Below are 17,581 nucleotides of genomic sequence, written 5' to 3' on the forward strand. Positions count from 1 at the left end.
AACCCCCAATCTACAGCATATATGCCAACAAGATACTCTCATTTTGAATGAAAGAAATCACATACTGGGCTACATTAGGAGAAGTGTGGGCCAGCAGACCAAGGAAATACTCTGTCCTTTTGGACTCAACACTGATGAGGACACACCTGAAATACCGTGTCCAGTATTGGGCCCTGCTGTTCAAGAGGGAGTTGTGAAGCCATCAGAGCCAGGTTCTTCTTGGTCATGGCAACTAGGGGCAGCAGCCACAAATTGTGGCTTGAGATGTTCCAGCTGGACTTCAGGAACATTTTCTCACCATCAGGGCAGTACAACCGTGGAGTAGTGTGCAGGACAGTGCTGAGATCTCAGTTCTTGTACATTTTCCACCACAGCCGTTTCCACCAATTTCCATGATTCTAAAGGCACAGCACAAGAAAGTCATGGGCTGTACTCTCACCCATGCCTAACACACTGCAGTCGCTGTTGTTTCCCATTACCCTGAGGCTCAGCCCCTTTTCTCTGATTCTAGGGCAGAGATATATGCTGTTTTCTTCCTATTTATCCAGATTGTTTCTGGATAGGACCTGTCTTGTCATAGTCTGAAAAGGTCTGGGTGTTAGTCCCTAAAATGTCTTGTTGTGTCTCAAAGTATTGAATGTTACCCAGGTCAACTTTCTGTCAGCATTTCTTCTGCAGATCTGTACTTAACACTGCATTCCTGAGACGGGGTCACTGGGGTCACTTGGTTCTCCAGGCCCCTCCCAGCCCTTATCAGAGCTGTGTATCTGATTACAACCTCATTCTGCAGTGCCACCCCTTCTTTTCCTCTGAGTGGTGATACCAGCAGCTATAGAGATGCAACAGTCTTTTTTTCCAAGTGTTAGGTATGATAATGGGATTCCCCAGTTGCTGCTCATCTTCTAAATCCTTAGCTTAAACAGTGTTTAGGAGGATTTCCTTCCACTGTTTTTTACTGGAGTTGTCAACAAAGGCCAATGAAGGAACAGTTTTCCCTCCTGAATCCTCTAACAATGCAAAATTCTTGGGTTGCCACCTTGTCTTCCTTTCCTGTATACACTGATGGAGACTGTGCACTTTACTTAAAGGAACAGTGAGCTCAGGAGCTCTAGGTTAACTTCCCACCACTGCCCTAGGCTCTTCATCTGATATCAGGCAAGATTCTTAAATGAGCTGTATCTCAGCTACTTATCTAAAAAATTAGGATAATATTATTTCTCTGATTATAATTTTTTTGAAACAGTCTCTGTTTCCCACACATATTTATGGAGCCTACCACATGGGACTGTGCTCTTTTGAAGATCTACAGTCCATATACAAAAAGTGGGAATTTAAAGACTTATTTAAAGGTTAGACATGCACAATATTTGTGGCTTTTGCCACCTATCCTTGCATACCTAAGTGCAATCAGGGTTGGTATTGTCTGCACATAATTCTTGTGGAACAGGAGTTATAGTCACTTTTATATTATGGGTGTAGTATGCTATAGATGATGAAAAGATGAAAGGACTAAGTGGCTTACTCAAAGTCACACAGAAAATGTGTGGAAATGTGACTGTTTCTCCCAAGGTCCAGACAAGCATTTTTATCATGTAGCCCATCCTTTCTCTCTGTGCACCTGTGACACACAAACAATATTAATGAACACAAAAAGACTTAACACTTTGGATAAGCAGTCTTTGTATGTTATATGTTTATGGATATAGGGGAGCTGAAAAGCTGCAAGTGTAAAATTTTGCACCAGTCTAATTTTCTATAGATATTATTGTCACAAGACTTTCTTTTTATTTATGTCGCCTAGGGTTTGCAAGCACAGGTGTTTATAATGCCAAAACAGGATGCTGAAAGCTCAGAGAATGCCAATATAATTACAATAAAATGGACATTAAAATGAAGTGAGTTGATGTGGTTGTTTCTGTTGTTCATCCAAGAAAAACAATTCCATAGAAGTTTTATTGCATGAACATAAACAATCAGCAGCAGGCTCATCTCTCCTTGGATGGAAGGTTTAACTACATGCGCGGGTGCTTATATGTGCTTACACTCATTTTTCAAAATGATTGCTTATCTATTTCAACCCCAGCATATGCAAATCAGAACCTCTCTTTCTTTCATCAGACATTTGCAATAGAAGTGTTGGGAAGAGGCAGCGTGTCCTTACCATTCATTACTACAGCACAGTCACAAACGTGGTGGTGGGCAGAGCTCTATAGCTGCCATTGTGTGTACAGGTTGTACTGTAAGATCATGCTGGTCCTGTCTGTCTCCGAAGCTCCAGATCCCTGTGACCTGCCCTTCCTTCATGGGCTCTGAGGAAGACTGGACTATTAACATTGCCCTCAAGATAATCATAAGATCTACACTTCACCTCAAGACCCTGAGTATAATTGAAACCCACGCTTCAGCTGGCAACCTGCAACCACCAGTTGCAGGGTTCACCTTGGTGCGTAAAACTGAATGTATTCTGGATCTTTTCCTGACTTCCTCAGAAGCACCAGAGCTGGACTACACCTTGGGACAGTCAAAGATGGTCCAGTGTGTGAAACAGTACAGAAAATCCTCCTTTGGTGATTTCCTGAGAAGCCTTGATCATATGACCAAGTTGAAGTGATTGTCACCATTTGTGGTTGAGGATAAATTTCTCCATGGGTAAGAAAGAACAGAATTCATCATGATTTTAATTTTCCTCTGTTGCAGAAACACAGTTCATCTGCTTGGAATACCTGGGTTTATTTTATCAGTTCACTGCCAGTGCAGAGGGTTTAGTGTTCAGTCTCTCCTGCTCTTTCTTGAGACATAGGGAGTAATGGACTCACTGCAGACTCTCAGCAGTGCTAACTTGTTCTCCAGGTCATCATGCTGAGGGCATTGTAGAGCTTCTGTTTTCAGAGATTAAATAAATACAGCCAACTCTGGGAATCATCGGCTGTTGAAGTGTGGGTTAGAATTGACCTCTGGAGGTCACTAGTCCAACTCCCTGGTTTGAGCAGGACTATTCCCTATACTATATTAGGTCACCCATGACTGTCTCACCAATTATTGGAAAACACAAAGGATAGAGAGCCCACCATCTCTCTGCAGTGCCCTCCTGATAAAGAAATATTCCCAAAGTCCAGTCTGAACCTCTCAAGCCACAGCTTGTGGCTGTTGCCCTTCACAGTATCATATGCTACTGACAAAGAGGTAAGGTCCATCATTTTTGTAACTCTCCTGCGAGGAGTTGTAGGCTGCTGTTAGATTACCTCTTATCCTTCTTTTTGCCAGACTCAACAAGCCCAACTCCCTTATCTCCTTTACATAGGTGATGTGTTCTAGGCCCCTAACCATCTGCTGGACCTTCCCCAGTTCCTCTACTTCCCTTTTGAACTTGGGAGGCATCAGAAAATTGGATGCAACTTTCCAAGCGTGCCCTCACAAGTGTCGAGCCTACAGGGACATTGATGTCCCTTGATCTGCTGACTGTACTTCTCCTAATGTAGGCCACTATGTGTAATCCCAGCTCCTTTCAGCCAGCCAGTTCCTAGCCTGTACTGCCACATGGGGTTATTCCACATCAGATGCAGGACTCCTGCTTCTCACTGCTGAACTGTAGGGTGCATCTGCTGGCCTAATCCTTAAATTTCTCCAGGTGCCTCTGGATTGAAGTTCCACCATTTGGCATGTTGGCCAATCCCCCTAATTTAATAGCACCCGCAAATTTTCTGAGAGCACATTTTATCACATCATCCAAGTTGCCCATGAAGATACTGAACAACATTGGCTCCAGGTTCAATTCTTGTGGCACTTATTAGCAGCTGCTGACCAGATGTCAAGTCACCAATGTAGCCTTATCTTGCTGTGTAAGGTACACACTTCTAAGAGCTTCAGCTGACTCAGTGGAATGCAAAGGCAAACCCTTATTTTATACATTTTGTGCTAATATTAGAGATTTTGGATAGGCTGTGATAAATCTACCCATCAGGATGACTCAGTTTAGCAGCTTAGAGGGATCTGTATCTTGCACTTTATCATTTATTGACTAGTTAGTTGAATGTCATTAGGGTTTTTGTGTATGTAACTCATTCCTCATGGAGAAACAATTTTTGCTAAAAAAGGATGCAGACGCAGGGTCATGCAATAAACAGCTGGTCCTAGGCTTGTGAACTAGCAGTGAGACTAACAGGTAGTGAAATAACCCATTTGTTTTTAAAATTGAGCTACCGTGTCAGATTTGTCCTCGGAGGCGATGAACCCTGTATCTTGAGTGTCTGGCAGATAAATGATCATCTTTTTCTTCTAAAGGTTGGTCATTAATTCTTATTGTTTAATTTCATGGACTATGCCCTGGTTTTCTTGCAGTGAGATGACAGGCAATGGGGGAGCTGAGTAAAGGGAGAATGGGAAGTAAATTGAAAGAGAATTCCTATATGTGCAAGTCTTGGCTCGTGTGTCTGAATTACTTATGTAAAATCCAGACATGGACAACACTGAAGCAGCAAAAATACATGCCCAGAAGTTCAGAAATGCCAGAATAGAAGTTGTTCAGCAGTGACTCCTTTCCATTCTGTTTATATGTTCTGGCCTATTTTTCAGTGCATAATCTGTTTTTTCCATGGCACAACTGTGTCACTAATGGACAAAGTAAAGCCACAGTTCAGTGTTTTGCCTTTTCCCATTGTTCAGTCTGTGGTTGCCATACTTCATCAACAGGTCACGATTCCTCTGAAGAAACGGCTCCAGAACGAACATAGATTTTTCAGCAGAAGGTATGAGCCCTGGCACAAGGAGCATCACCACAGCCTCATTGCTCCCATCTCCTGAATCAGGGATTCAGACCTGCCCCAGGGATCTCTCAGAGTATTGGTCCTGCTGTCCTCCTCCCTTTTTTGTGGCCTTACTCCAGGGCTCTGCATGCCCTCCTTTCTACTCACATCCCACCCTGTTCGCAAGGAGACTAATGAGACCTAAGCCTTGCTGAGCTGTTGTTAACCTTAGTTCATTTGTGTTTGTAAGTAAAAGGAAATCATCTTACTGAAGAGGAAGCAGGAGGGTCATATTATGCCAATACCCTTCTTTCTCCCTGGGCCCAGCAGCCCCTTTTGCCTATAAACTAAATTATGTGTGTAGAGACTGCAGAAATAATGAAGGATTTCATTCTGGCTGAAGGGCTGCTCCTGTAAGCCATACCAGCTGAGCCACCACTTTGGTGTCCTTGGATGGATGCCAGTCCATCAGGGCCACAGAGGCACCTTACAGGCAGGAGCCATGCCTTACACACAGCGAGGAAGGGCAGAGGAGGTTGGATGTGAAATGTGCATTTGAAAATGCCCAGGTGACGCTGCAAAATATCCCAAGGATGGGGGTCCCTGGATCTCCTGTGGCTGCAGAGAACCAGAGCTGTGCCCCTTGGACTCAGCTGAAAAGCTTGGACCAGATCCTGCTGGGGGGGTCGTATCAAGCTCCCCCTGTACCAGGCACAAGTGTGACCGTGGGTGAAGAAGCATATGGTGACTTTTCATCCCTTTGGTGCTGCCTGGACTCCAAGCCACTGTGAGGTCAGAAACGCTCCTTAAAAATCCCCCCGCAGCCTTCACCAACTTCCCAATGGGTTGTCTCACCCAGTTTCCCTCCCCAGCACCAAGTCTTCCTGCTCCTCCTGCCCCGAGGGCTGTGCCACCAACCTGCCCAGCAACCCACTGCCCCTGTTTTTCCACTCTCCTTTAGTTTACTTTGTGCAAAAACCAGCACTCCTCAGATTTGCAATGCAAAAGGCCCCCCCCCCAGGCAACACCGAAATAATTTCCTCAGGAGACCTGAATGTGGGCTAAGGGCTGGGGTCGGTCAGTTGGGAATACCCACGGTAGCGGTGCGGCTGACAGGGATGGATGTGGGCAGGGTGGGCACTGCCCGGCCTTGGGCTGAAACCTCCGCTCAAATGTCCCATCATGATGTCGTGCCCAGGGCGTGGGTGAGGGTCCCAGGGCGTGGGTGAGGGTCCCAGAGTGTGGGTGAGGGTCCCAGGGTGTGGGTGAGGGTCCCAGAGCTTGGGTGAGGGTCCCAGAGCATGGGTGAGGGTCCCAGGGCGTGGGTGAGGGTCCCAGAGCATGGGTGAGGGTCCCAGGGTGTGGGTGAGGGTCCCAGAGCTTGGGTGAGGGTCCCAGGGTGTGGGTGAGGGTCCCAGAGCATGGGTGAGGTTCCCAGAGCGTGGGTGAGGGTCCCAGGGCGTGGGTGAGGTCCCAGAGCATGGGTGAGGGTCCCAGGGCGTGGGTGAGGGTCCCAGAGCATGGGTGAGGGTCCCAGGGTGTGGGTGAGGGTCCCAGGGCATGGGTGAGGGTCCTAGGGTGTGGGTGAGGGTCCCAGAGCATGGGTGAGGGTCCCAGGGCGTGGGTGAGGGTCCCAGGGCATGGGTGAGGGTCCCAGGGTGTGGGTGAGGGTCCCAGAGCGTGGGTGAGGGTCCCAGAGCATGGGTGAGGGTCCCAGGGCGTGGGTGAGGGTCCCAGGGCGTGGGTGAGGGTCCCAGGGCATGGGTGAGGGTTCCAGGGCGTGGGTGAGGGTCCCAGGGCGTGGGTGAGGGTCCCAGGGCATGGGTGAGGGTCCCAGGGCGTGGGTGAGGGTCCCACTGCCCGCAGGCAGCTGAGGGCAGCTCCAGGCCGTAGAGATGAGGTTGCAGAGGAAGGAGGTGCCGGCAGACGGCGGCGGCAGCCGTCTGATGAAGCCCTCGGTAGCATCAGCCTCACCCCTGCGCCGGTGGCAGGCAGAGAAGCGGGACAAACCGCTGAACTGCCCTCGGGGTGGGCAGCAGAGGCCGATGAAGGGATTAGCCCTCATGCCAAGGGAGCTGTTTCGTGGTGCAGCCGCAAGCAGCCAGCGTGCAGCCCCCCTGCTTACCCAGAGCCCTCTCCGTGGTGCCATGGAACGGTTTGATTCGCTGAAATAGCAGAAAAGCTCATTTGGCGGGGCAGGTGAATGGGATCGATTGGCTTTGGTCGTGGTCAGACAAATCCCAGCCCCGGTGCGAGGGAGAGGGGGGGTGTCCTGTGGCTGGAAGTGGGATGGGGAGGGCGAACAAGTCCTGCCCACCTCAGCAGGGGCCTCTTCTCCCTGCGGCCATACCCCACGCACCCACAGTCCAGCACCCACCAGGGCCGCCTGCTGAACAGCACCCTGGAGGCTGCGACCACTGCCCTGCAGCAAGCTCTCCCTGCCCCAGGACAGGGCATTCTCCTGAGGGCCATTGCTCTTTTGCTTAAAGCAGTAGTGGTTAGAAGGGAAGACGGCTTATCAGGCTTAAATCAGCAGGAGTCCTAATGAAGTCAGGCAAATTCATGAAAATTGAATTATTCATGGCTGTATTCAAAACAGCCATTCCCCTGCCATGTTGGAAATCCGGATGAAATGCTTTTCTGCTGGAGCTGCATACCCCCAGAGGTACTTTTGTAGAGCACTTAAAAAACCCAGCTCTGTCTTGTCCTGAGATCAAAGCTGTTTGGGAAGCAGGAACCGCCTCCCAGAGCATGCAGGACCTTGCCCAGCTGAGCTCAGGGCTTGCTGGAAACCCACAGGGTAATACTCAAGACTCAAGTTGTGTAACTGAGGACAAAATGAATCCAATTGTTTCATTACACTATCCAAGGTGAGTGCAAACATATGAACACATGGGATAATGGCAAAGGGTCAATTAGATATAATTTTTCTGTATCTCAGTGATTTGGTGGAAGAAAGTTAGCATTTATTTGTGATGGTTTGTTCCATAACACAGAGAGGTTATAGCTGTTAGGACCTGCATTTTGCTAGGTGCTGTACATACACAGAAGCCCCCTCAAGAATGAAACCTTTTGCCAGAGACCATCTCAGTGTAACTGCACCACACAATGCCTGAACTGTGAGAAGAAACACGCTTCTGTGCTGGGTTTGTGTGTGTGGAGGGTCTTTGGTAGCTGGGAAGGGGGCTACAGCAGTAGCCCCTGTGTGAAGCTTCTTGAAAGCTCCTGCAGCTCCAGGGCCGAGCCAGTTAGTGATGGTGGCTGCACCTCTGTGATAACGTATTTAAGAATGGGAACCTGTCAGGAGGAGTGGGACTTATGGAGTTGTGAGGACAGTGCAAACACCAAGGTCAGTGGAAGAAAGGAGGAGGAAGAGGGGTAGGTGTGCTGGAGCAGAGACTGTCTGTATCCTGTAACGAGGGCAGGGCTGCCCCCCTGCCACCCACGGAGGTCACTGGTGGAGCAGATGCCCACCTGCAGCCTGTGGAGGACCCCACTTCAGAGCAGGTGGTTGCGCCTGAAGGAGGCTGGGACTCTGTGGGAAGCCCCCGCTGTTGTAGTTTGGCACTGGGAGGACTGCAACACGTGGGGGTGACACACACTGGAGCAGCTTGGGAAGTGCTGCGGCCTGTGGGAAGGACTCACACCAAAGTTCGTGGAGGACTGTCTCTTGTGAGAGGGGAACCATGCTGGAGCAGGGAAGAATGCGAGGAGTGTCCCCTCACCTTGAGGAAGCAGGACTGACCCCAACCCCCCATCCCCATCCCCTGCTCCCTGCAAGCTGCCGGGGGAGAGGAGGTAGAGAAAAGAGCAAAGCTGAGCACAGGACGAAGGAAGGGGTGGGGGGGGAAGGTGTTTTTAAGATGTGGTAATGCTTCTCACTGTCCTGCTCTGTCTGTTAAATGTTGTTAGTGTCTGAATTAAAGTGATGTTCTTTTTCTTCCCCTAACTAGTCTGCCTTTGTCTGTGACCCATAATGGGTGAGTCATCTCTCCCTGTCCTTATCTTGATTCCCCAGTGTTTTGCTTTATTTTCTCCTTCCCATTCCTGAGGGGGAATGGGTGAGTGAGTGACTGCGTGGTGCTCAGTTGTCCTCTGAGCTCAGATGACACAGCTTGTGTTTTCCGTGGATGCAGTTTAAGTCCTGAAGCATTTACTGTGCAATTCAGTGTGCTTTGGATCACACATGCAAAGCGTGACCCATGAAAATGCTTTGTGGTACAGTGTTTCCTCCAGAAGCATTTTCTTAAAAGAGGTGAGACTGGCAAACTAACTCAGTTTTCCCTTTCCAGCATTCCCTCAGGTAAGACAGCAGGGGAGTGCATTCCTCTGGGGACAGAAGAAAAACAGTTATCAGTCCACTAGCTCAGCTTGTCCCCAAGGATATATCTCTCTCTCCTGCCTCTCCTGTAGGGAATACCTGGATCCATGCTTGTGCTTATGACATGTGAGCAGTCACACAGATGTCTTGTATTGGTACAGCTTCAAGCAGAAATGGATGTATATACTGCATCATAAAGCTTTCAAAGGAAAGAATACATGTAAGAAAACAACATACCTGCTTTCTTTTGTATAAGGACATAGAAAAAAAAAGTGCAGAAAAGGCAATAACTTTGGCTGTCTGCTCTGAAAATGTCCCAGGCAGATGTAGTGAGCCAGCCATGAAAGGCATTAGCTATAGCTAATTAATTTGCTAAAAGCATTTTGAAAATTATCTTGTTACTTCAACCTGGTAATGACACTGTTTCTTTTTTACTACTCTAAGCAGTGAATTCTCCAGGGTTACGATGCATTATCTGAATTTTCTCAAGCTACTGCCCTGGGACCCATGTTGCCCCCAGGACACTGAGCATCCATTCCATGGGAGGATCCACACTGTCCAGGACACTATCCCAGCATTTTGTGTGGGTGGCTTTGGCTTAGTCTTGGGTTCTATCTTGAAGTTTCTTGAAAAAATCACAGGGATTTTGCCTGGTGGTGAATGCATGGTCCAAAGAAACAGCCAGGAGAAGGGAGAAATGACAACAGAGCAGGGAGGTGAACCTGGATAGATTTTTGCTGTCACTAGGAGAGACAGACCAAGAGATGGACGAGTGAGAAGTTTGTCAGAGCAGGGACAACTCCACAGCCTACAATGCCATCATCTGGGGAAGACTCAGTTTTGGAGCTACCAAATGGAAGGAGAAAATGTATTTGGTGAAAACCAAGGTGAAGGAGTGGAGGAAGGGGGGAAGAGTAACTCAGTGTACAAATTAGATGTATTCTGCATCTTCATATTATGCACCAATGAAAACAGAAACATTTTCCCATCTAACACTGTGGTATTTAGCATGATTTCTTATATGATCATCTAGAAGTAGCTAGAGATGGCACTTGAGATCAGAGCCCCTCTGTGAAGACCCTGCTACAGGTATGGTGATGAGCATCATTCTCCAAAGTGCTTCAGTCCTCAAAGCAATAAGACAGGGAGCAGACTGTCTCAGACCAGCACTGGACTGACCTGCTGCTTCAGGGGTGGAAATCTCACTTCTTCCCTCCACCAGGACACTGAAGAGGTCACCTGGGGAGGTCCAGGTGGACCTCCTGGGCCCTCCTCTCCCCTCAACCCTCTAGCCCTGTTGTTTGCTACTGAGCCCCCCAGGTGGATGGTGGCAGATGTGGCCAAACTGCCCCTTGCTTGCTGCTGAGCTTCTGAAGGCCAGTGCAGCTCCCTCTGAGGGACACACAGGTCTTTCTGAACTTCTTCCCCCAAGTGAGTTTCAGCCCCTTGTCTTGTCCCAGACTTTAGTCTATGAAAACACTGCCAGAAACAGCTTCCTGTCTCTCATGGGTTGGTTGGGTTGGGGGAAGCTTTCAAACAGAAAAATGCATCACCAGAGACGGCGGAGAGAAAATGGGATCCAGATGTGTCCTCCAGCATAAGGTTTTTCTTCCAGAAGGAATTTTCCCACATCTTTCCCCAGATTTGGCTGTCGGGGTTTCTCTCATGACATATGGCCACCTGGCTTCCCTCCAGCTCCCAGCCATCAGCAGCAGCTTCCCAGGCGGAGAAGGTATGACCAAAATACTGCCTGCTCCCTTCCATCACTGCAGCCTGCTGCCTGTCCATCCCCCAGCTCCTGGGAGTGGAGGGCTGATCCTCTTGGGATGATCAGGGGGCTGGAGCACCTCCCTAATGGGGACAGGCTGAGAGAGTTGGGGTTGTTCAGCCTTGAGAAGAGAAGGTTCCAAGGAGACTTACTGTGGCCTTTCAATATATAAAAGGGGCTTATAAGAAAGATGGGGACAAACTTTTTAGCAGGTCTTGTTGCAATAGGACAAGAGGTAATGGTTTTAAACTAAGAGAAGGTAGATTCAGACTAGGTATAAGGAGGACATTTTTTATGATAAGGGTAGTGAAACACTGGAACAGGTTGCCCAGAGAGGTGGTAGATGCCCCATCCCTGGAAACATTCCAGGTCAGGTTGGACGAGGCTCTGAGCAACCTGATCTTGCTCAAGATGTCCCTGCTCATTGCCAGGGGGGTTGGACTAGATGATCTTTAAAGGTCCGTTCCAACTCAACTCAAACCATTCTGTAGTTCTGTGATTCTGTGATTCTTCCTTGGGAGTCCCCAGCGCACAGCCTGCCTGTTGTGAAGACAACAGGGCGCTGAAGTCCTGCTGTATTGACCTGAAATGATGCTTCAGAGCGCACAGAGCATGGAGAGTGGAGCCAAGAACTGAGCCTGGGCTCCTTGCAGCCTCCCTGTCCTGTGCCAGAAATGATGAAACGTTTAATGATTGCATTGAAGTATTGCTGCACTGAGAAAGCTAAGGCAGGAGTCCATATAGCTCAGCGTTTCAAATCCTTTGCCTCACTATTTTTCCAACTACAAAAATGTATTTTTTTTCTCCTAAGCAGACATTTGGCAGCAGAGTTAAATGAACCCTAAGGGCTGTTGTAACTTAGACCCATCTTTGGGAGCCCAGTGATGCATGAGAGTTCTGCCTTTACAAACTCCTAAAAGCACATATCACTGCTGCATCCTGTTTTTCCATTGAGACTTCCAGACATCTTCCATCAGGATGAGAGGGTGGGTTGTAGGAACCTAATATCAGTGCTGTGTCATCTTGTCTGTTTATTTGGTGAATTCAGATTTTCATTTTCATACGTTAGTGCAATAGAGAAACTCAGCAGATAATTCACTTGGGGGAAAAAAAATATGCCTGGGACTGCAAGGTTGAGGAATTTAATTCAAACTCTCTTTCAATAAATGCAACCCATTAAGAGCCTCTTGATTGTCCATTTGAATATTTCAATTTAAATTGCTGCTTAGAAAGAGTAAATAAAATATGCTTCAGTTCTGCAAATTAAATTTATCCTCAGTTAAAGTCCATTGAGAGATACCCCTAGGGTGAATTTGCCCTACATCTCATTTCTGCCCTGGGGTGTTTTCATAGCAGTCTGAGTCATCCAGAGCTCCCAAGCTGAATTAATTTCTGAATCTTATAGTTGATATCCCACAGACAAAGCCACGTCTGTGATTCAGAAAAGCGCTGATTAATCCTAAGCGGGCGGAAGCCAGGCACTGCCGCTTGCTCCTGCCCATTTCCCCCAGACCGCTGGAGTCAGCTGGGCTTTGTGCGTGTCCCGCCTGATGCTGGCTGGCACGGGGGGAAGGCAGACCCGGCAGATGGGATGGGGAAGCCATGTGCGTTGGCAAGAGGGGCCTTTCCCCATCCCAGCAGCTGGCAGCAGCTGCTCTCAAACACATCTCCAGAGGCAGCAGCCAGGAATTCTGCCGCAGCTATGCCCCCTGTAAACCCGGCCAGCACGCCTTTGCTCATGCTGCAGCGTGTTACCGGCTTTATCCCTCCCGGGGGTTCAGCTCCAGCCTCTCCAGCCTGTCGTGGGCCTGCAGGGAAGGTCCTTCCATGGCTTTTACTTTTTGACTGATGGAGAAGCACTGAGCTCCCTTAGGAGGCAGGAGACCTTACCTTGCTGGGGACACCTTGTACCAGGGCCTCATACGGCAACAAGTGATGGTCCACAGCCAGCGAGCTCTGCCGTGGGATTTCTCACGTCCTCCACATGCCGGTGAGGCGTTGAGGAGCCGCGTGCACCAGCAGCGATGCCTCAGGCAGCTGGGTTGTTTTCAACATTTTTGATTCCTCCACTTTTCCCCTGAGCATTCAGCTGCTTTTCGGGCACCAGGCAGAGGCACTGCCCCCACCCACGGAGCAGAAGTCCTGGCGGGGGGACATGACAGAGTCCCCGGCGAGCTCTGAACTCACAGTCCCCTGGTCCTCCTGCACCTTCAGCCGGGCTTGGAAGCCCCTCAGCTGCAGCGAGCGGTGCAAGCCCGGCTGTGCGGGGGCTCTGCAGCCACTGCGCCGGTCCCCGAGCAGCTGCCGGCGGCAGGGCCTGCTGGCGGGCGGTGGGGTGGTTCTCCTGCTGTGCTTTGGCACACAGGCAGATGGTGCCATCAAGATGATTAACGGCACCGAACCCAGTTTGCCAAGAGCCTATTGATTTTTCCGGAAGGGTAACAAATTTTCTTCTCATGTACCAGCACCGAGCCTTAAGTGATCTGCTGTATTGCAGGAGGGAATTCAGCTTTCAGCATGATTTAGGGAGGGCTGTGTTGAATCCAAACACATACCAATATAATCTTTCATGAGTGCTTTCACATACTGCCTTAATAACTAATTAGAAATAAATAACATTTATGTTTAACACTAATTTGTAGCTGAGTTCGGGCAGCAGACTGGGTGACAGGGTTCCTGAGGAGTCACAGTGAGTAAGGATTGACCCTGGGCTCTTCCACTCTCCAGGGGTCTTTGAGATTGCGTGTATGACCGTGTAGAGAAGCAACTGTGGTGCTAGCAGTGCATTAACCTCTTTTCTTGACAGACTGAGAATCTGGGAAGATCTCTGGTTAGCGGAGTTTACCAGGCATGGTGGTTTGCCCTTAAAGCATTTGGACTGTGGGCAGGCAGTAGCAAGGGAGCTCATGAGACAATGCCAGCACCGGCAGCTTCTCACTCTCCTCTGGGGTGGTTCAGCCCCCTGTGTTAGGCACTGTACAAACATGTAATAAAAAGATGGTGCTGAGTTTGCGATCCCATCCCTTGATCCATATGGCTATCGTCACAGAAGTGTGTCAAAAAAGCCTGATAGCTGTTACCATGGCACTTCTCCATATTTGTCTCATTATAAAGCCAAGTCTACCTTGTAATGGTCTTTTTGTTATTTTTCCTCTGCTTTTACCCAGACAGCTTTTACCCAGCTGTCTGGGTAAAAGCAGAGGAAAATAACAAGTTTGGTTTTAAGATGCTGGATGCTGCTCATTCCCGAGCCTTCAGCTTTCCCTCTGTGGCCCCTGCTCCAGGCTGAAGCACTGGCTCAGCAAAGGGGACCATGGAGATGCTCTCACAGCCACAGCAAGGGTCTGACCGAGTCCTGTGGGCCTTGAGCTCCAGTTGTTGGGGGAGAAGCCAGTGTGCCCTTTCCAACAAGATGGAGATGAAGAGAAACAAAAGTCTGAGCTGCCTCCGTCATATTTCAGAGCACCATCATCTGTTGGCAATTTTCTACTAATGCAGCATATACCATGTTTACAGCAGGTCACTGGAAATGTACCTGGACGCATTCATCATTTTTAATAGCAAAGCAGTGCTTTAGTGGAACATTAATTTAAATTTACCTTCCTGCAGAAAACCGGTGGACAGGGAGCCTTCCAAAAGATGCATTTTTATTAGCTCTCTCTTCTACATTTGGCTGCTGATAAATATTTATTTAGACTTACCCTGCCAAAGGCTTTAAACACAGCCACATTTCAACTCCTTCCACAGGTAAGTGGTGGCAAACAGCAGTCAGCGATGGGCACAGCCTACGGGCCGGGCAGCCGCGGGCAAACCCAGAAGTGTCTTTCCATGGTGTCTGGGCAGTGTGGCTAAAGCCTCACCACACGAACATGAAGGAGGTCAGAGGTGGGCTGGGGGGGGCAGAACCCCAATAACGCAGTGGGGGGACGTGAGCCCCCAGTGTGGCCCCTCCCAGGGCTGTCCCGGGGGCCCATCAGCCCAGGGTCCAGGGGGACACCCAGCACCCTGAGCTAAAGGGAGAGGCTCTTACAGGCTGAAGGGGGTAAGTTAATGACTCAGGGGGACAGAACACATTATGGCATGCAGAGGAGGAGAATCTTGGGATTGCACAGGACTGACTATGGGATGTTTAGGGGAGGAAGCAAGGGTGAGGAAAGGGAGGGAAGGAACAGGCATGGGAAAACAGACTGACAAGGGCATAAAGGGGCCAGTGGCATGTACAGTGTTGGCTGGTCCGTATGTCTGTCTGGCCATGCTCTGCGCCTGCTCAGCAGGGCCTGTCTTCTCACTGGACTCCATTTCAGATGCTTTTCCTGGGTGAAGGACTCTCTACTCTGTGTGCTCATGTGTGTTTGGGGGTCTAGGTGAATCCCTGGTGAATGTCAAGCCAGACTAGCTGGTGAGTGGGATAAGGGGCTTTGGGAGACAGGTAGCAACCGTAAGCCTGGGTTGGATGCTGGAGGCACCAGAGGTCTGTGCATTGGCTACTGGAGGGACCAGGAGGTCCTGGCCAGCTACTGGGGAGACCGTGGAGTCTGGAAGTTGGCTGAGGGACCTGTTTGTGTTTGTGCAAGAGCCAACTGGAGATGAGAGGATCCAGGGGACAGCTACTGTGTAGACTGAGTGTCTCAGGCCAGTGGCTAGGGGCATCCATGGTGTATATATGTCTGTATAAAGTACATATATATTCTATTAATGGGTTTTCATCCTGACCAACCATATAGCAGAACAAGATGAGGCCTCTTGGTGCTGTTTGTGTGTGTTGAGTATTTTTGTGTTGCTGACCATGTGCATACATAGATATCTTTTGAATATGTGTGTTTGTGCTCATATGCCCACTGGGAATACATGCTTAGCCCCACTGCCAGCTGGACCTGGGGGCAGGGAGTAGGCAGCCTTGCCTCTACCAGGTCACTGGATTCAGCAGCCTGTGACAATGACCTGTTCACTTGGGCTAGCAGTTGGGCTTGAGCCAAGGATAGCCTCTACAAAGACTGTCCTACTGCCTGAGCAAAAGGATTGAAGGGGAGAAGGTTGCTCTTCTTAATGCCTTCAAGCTTACAAACTCAACCAAAGCTGGATGATGACAGACAGCTAAATTCCCTGTTCCCAGCACCTTGGAACATCCACCTTGCAACACTGACTGGTTGAGAGACACGTGAGCTGACAGAGTTGCTCCCAGTGTCATCGAACTGCTCAGAAACAGTCATTGGCATGATTCATAAATCGGATGTTCCGCTACTGGTCTGCCTCCTCAACAGGCACTGCCCAACAGATGTGCTGAGACAAGTGTCACCCCCTCAAAAGCTGTCTCACCCCGACACAGGAGGTAGCTGCCATAAAGCACGTGTTCAGGAACTGAGCAGATTGAAATGTGAACACATCAGCAGTGTGGAGGTACTTTCAATGATGGACAACTCCACTTGCAGAGATTAAGCTGAACAAAGAGGCTTTCAAGGCCTTAGGGACACCTAAAATTTAGCTTTGGTAAATGAAGTTGCAGTCCTTCTGCCTTTTCATATGCTACTCTGAGCTGCTGTGGAGGAATACCATGATCCAGGCCCATATTTCCATCAAAACATAACAACAAATTACAGGCTCTTGTATCAGTTTGTCATTCTCCAAGTGATTGCAGAGATACACTTTAAGCTGATGAATTATTTAAAACAGATGCAGTACATTTCAGAAAATGAATTTGATTAAGTGGCAAGATATTATGAAGAAAACTGAGACAAAAGCCTAAGAGATTCCATTTTCTTAAAATATAGCACGCTTCCTGTCTGATGATAATTTTGAGTAAACAGATGAATTTGTAGGTAGACTGATAGATTGTCCACTAGGAAGACATCTTTACACAGGAAACTAATACAAAATGGAAAATGGTCTTGCTAAGCAAGACGTATTACCCTTTCTCCACTCCATCCATGAAACAAGCATTGAAAAGGAAATAACACATGGGGCTTTTTTTAGTTTCAAACTTCTCTTTTTTTCCAAAGCCCTGTACTACGTGGGTATGTTTTTGCTAAAGAACTACTGATATGTGACTCTGTAGATGTTACTGAATCTTACAGGTTCTGCCTAAATCTCTGTGCAAAACACATTCTAGATTGTCATGGCTTTCGTGTCTTATCACAGCATGTAGAGCTTTATAGGGAAAAGTCAGATCCTTTATCAGACGAGATTTGGAAGAGGTGTTTGAAGACATAAGTGTCCAGGAGCTTGTCTGTTTTTTCCCAGCAAAGTCAGCTTGTCTACAAACCTTGTCCTGATGATATTCTTAGGCATGCAGGCTACTACAGCACTATTGCATGAAATATGTAAACTATCTTTGCACAGAAAATGGAAAATTGCTCTCACATATTGCCTTATTATTATGTACTGATTTTCTTTCTTTCTTTCTTTCTTTCTTTCTTTCTTTCTTTCTTTCTTTCTTTCTTTCTTTCTTTCTTTCTTTCTTTCTTTCTTTCTTTCTTTCTTTCTTTCTTTCTTTCTTTCTTTCTTTCTTTCTTTCTTTCTTTCTTTCTTTCTTTCTTTCTTTCTTTCTTTCTTTCTTTCTTTCTTTCTTTCTTTCTTTCTTTCTTTCTTTCTTTCTTTCTTTCTTTCTTTCTTTCTTTCTTTCTTTCTTTCTTTCTTTCTTTCTTTCTTTCTTTCTTTCTTTCTTTCTTTCTTTCTTTCTTTCTTTCTTTCTTTCTTTCTTTCTTCTTTCTTTCTTTCTTTCTTTCTTTCTTTCTTTCTTTCTTTCTTTCTTTC

Source organism: Tyto alba, unplaced genomic scaffold, assembly GCF_018691265.1.
Source record: "Tyto alba isolate M040663 unplaced genomic scaffold, T.alba_DEE_v4.0 Super-Scaffold_40, whole genome shotgun sequence".
Taxonomy (NCBI): Eukaryota; Metazoa; Chordata; class Aves; order Strigiformes; family Tytonidae; genus Tyto; species Tyto alba.